Source organism: Ornithorhynchus anatinus, chromosome 3 (genome assembly GCF_004115215.2).
Source record: "Ornithorhynchus anatinus isolate Pmale09 chromosome 3, mOrnAna1.pri.v4, whole genome shotgun sequence".
Taxonomy (NCBI): Eukaryota; Metazoa; Chordata; class Mammalia; order Monotremata; family Ornithorhynchidae; genus Ornithorhynchus; species Ornithorhynchus anatinus.
In genome coordinates this window covers 32,909,856-32,912,721 of record NC_041730.1, presented here as the reverse complement: position 1 = coordinate 32,912,721, position 2,866 = coordinate 32,909,856, and the positions used below count along the sequence as shown (strand labels likewise).

The 2,866-nt window shown below is 43.3% G+C and overlaps 1 non-coding gene across 1 annotated transcript; it reads right to left on the bottom strand.

Annotated features, from left to right (window-relative positions):
* Positions 1-2,055: 2,055 nt before the first annotated feature.
* Positions 2,056-2,192, bottom strand: LOC114810980. Its single transcript, XR_003758668.1, has one exon. It is a non-coding gene; the product is annotated as a small nucleolar RNA SNORA7 (small nucleolar RNA).
* Positions 2,193-2,866: the final 674 nt, after the last annotated feature.

Sequence of the window (2,866 nt, the reverse complement as noted above, 5' to 3'; positions counted from 1 at the left end):
GGATGATAGCCACCTAAAGGCCACCAAAGAAGAAGTGTAAGATGAGAGACGGGAGTGAAGGGGGAAGACAAAAAGATGAAAAGGAGAGAAATGCATAATATGGAAGATAGGACTTTTTGATTTTAGAAATTCTTCCAATCTTTCTGACTTGAGTTTGTACCATCAAAATTTTGTTCTTACCTGCCCTCCAAATACCGCTCTTCTATGAATTGTTTCACTTGGCAGCTAATGTGTACAGTAAATTTTCAAAGTGCTTTAAAATCATTTACTATCACAGAGGTATTATCCCCATTTAGTGAACATGGAAACCAATGCAAAGAACAATTAAATCACAGCAGCAGCATGGCCTACTGGAAAGAACAAGGGGATGGGAGTCAGAAGACCTGAGTTATAATCTTGGCTCTGCCCCTTCCCTGCTGAATTGCCATGGACAAGTCATTTCATTTCTCTGGGCCTCAGTTTCCTAATCTGTGAAATGGGGATTCAATATTCTACTACTTAGACAGTGAACCCTAGGTGGGATCGATCAATCAATGGTATGTATTAATTGAGTACATCTATGCAGATCTCTGAACTAAGAGCCTGGGAAATTACAATAGAGTCCTCTAGACTGTAAAGGTGTTGTGGGTATGGAATGTGCCTGTTTATTGTTGAATTGTACTCTCCCATGTGTCTAGTGTAGTACAGTAGTGCTTAATAAATACAATTGAATGAATACAATAGGATGGCATCGTCCCCTGCCTCCAAGGAGCTTAGAGTCTAGAGGGGAAGATAGGCATTAGAATGAGTTAGAGATAAGAGTTGTGTCCAGTCTGCTTATATTGTAATTATCCCAGGGCTTAATACACAGTGCTTGACACTTAGTAAGAGCTAATAAAATGCCATTATTATTATTATTATTACTATTTTTTATGGAATTTAAGTGCTTACTATGTGCCAGGCACTCTTCTAAGTGCTGAGGTAGATATAAGCTAATCAGGCTGGACACAGTCCCTGTCCCACACTGGGCTCACAGACTTAATTCCTGTTTTACAGATCAGGTAACTGAGGCACAGAGAAGTGAAGTGATTTGCCCAAGGTCACACAGCACACAAGTGTCGGAGCCGGAATTAGAATCCTGGTTCCTCTGACTCCCAGGCCCATGCTTTAGCCACGAGGCCATGGTGTTTCTATTAGTAACATATGTAAAGTCACAAGACTCACTAACTAATGACAAACCAGTATTGTAAATGAAAATCAGAAATGCCAGATTCCTACACAAACTCTGTGGTCTAGATCAGGCTCTTCCATTTCCATGGATGGAGGAGAGCTCAAGGGAGGGGAAGCTGGAGCTTCCGCCACCACTTCCTAATTCGAGTCACCACTCCCTAGGCTCCCCCTGGAATCACTGTTGTGGCTTCCCTGGATTGCCGTAGTATGCAGTCCACTAGTCCACTGCCACTAGTGCTACTGTCACTACTAAGCCCCCTCACCCCTTACAAGATGTTGAGGGGAGACTGGTCGGTCTTGGGAGTAGGATCATGAATTCAGAGACTGCAGCCATAGTAGAGGGTGTCTAGCAAATGGCCATCATGGGTCAGGTTTTGGTTTGGGGGTTTTTTTGCGGGGAGAGGGTTTGTTATGGTATCTAGACTGTAAGCTTATTGTGGGCAGGGAATGCTTCTGCTTATTGTTGTATTGAATTCTCCCAAGCACTTTCAGTTCACACAGTAAATGCTCATTAAATACGAATGAATGAATGAATGAATGAATGAATGAATGAATGAATAAATTAATGAATTGTTTAGCGCTTACTATATATGCCAGGCACTGTTCTAAGAACTGATGTCTTGTCTTGTCTTATGCTGTCGAGTCATCCCCGACCCATAGCAACAGCATGGAAACATCTCTCCCAGAATGTCCCACTTCCCTCTGCAATTGTTCTGGTAGTTTTTCCATAGAGTTTTCTTGGTAAAAACACTCAAGTGGTTTACCATTGCCTTCTTCCGCACAGCAAACTTGTCTCTGCCCTCGACTCTCACCTATGGCACTGTTGCCTAGCATGGGGGAGTTTTGACTTGTAGCAGATTGCCTTCCACTTGCTAGCCACTGGCCAAGCTAGGAATGGAATGGGCATGCCTTTACTTGACTCTCCCTCCCATATCGGGACTGGTAGAGTACTGGAAACTCTCCAGGTGCGACACTGAGAGGGGAAGAGCTGGGGTAGATATGAGCTAATCAGGTTGGACACAGTTCATGTCCCACGTGGGGCTCACAGTCTTAATTCCCATTTTACACGTAAGGTAACGGAGGCACAGATAATTTAATTGAGTTGATCAAGGTCACCCAGCAGATGACAAGTGATGGAGCTAGGATTAGAACCCAAGAACTTCTGACCTTCTGACTCCCAGGCCATGCTCTATCCCTTAGGCCACCCTGCTTCTCTAGGGCTGTTGTGCCAACCTAGAAGGCATGGCTTGTCATCCTCTAGGGTGCCTACCATATGTAGCTCAGTCCTGATCTCTGTGGTACGGCTTGCTAATGTGGAGAGAGAAATTTCTAACTGAAACATCACTTTTGAAGCAGAGTGGATTTCTGACATGTCCTCATAAAAACCCACAAAGGAGTTCTCCCAGTATTATTAACAGCAGAGCTATTCATTCATTCAATCGTATTTACTGAGCGCTTACTGTGTGCAGAGCACTGTACTAAGCTCTTGGAAAGTACAATTCAGCAACAAAGAGAGACAATCCTTGCCCACAAGAGACTCACAGTCTAGAAGGGGGAGACAGACATCAAAACAAGTAAACAGGCACCAATAGCATCAATATAAATAAATAGAATTATAGATATATGCACATCAAAACAAGTAAATGGGCATCAATAG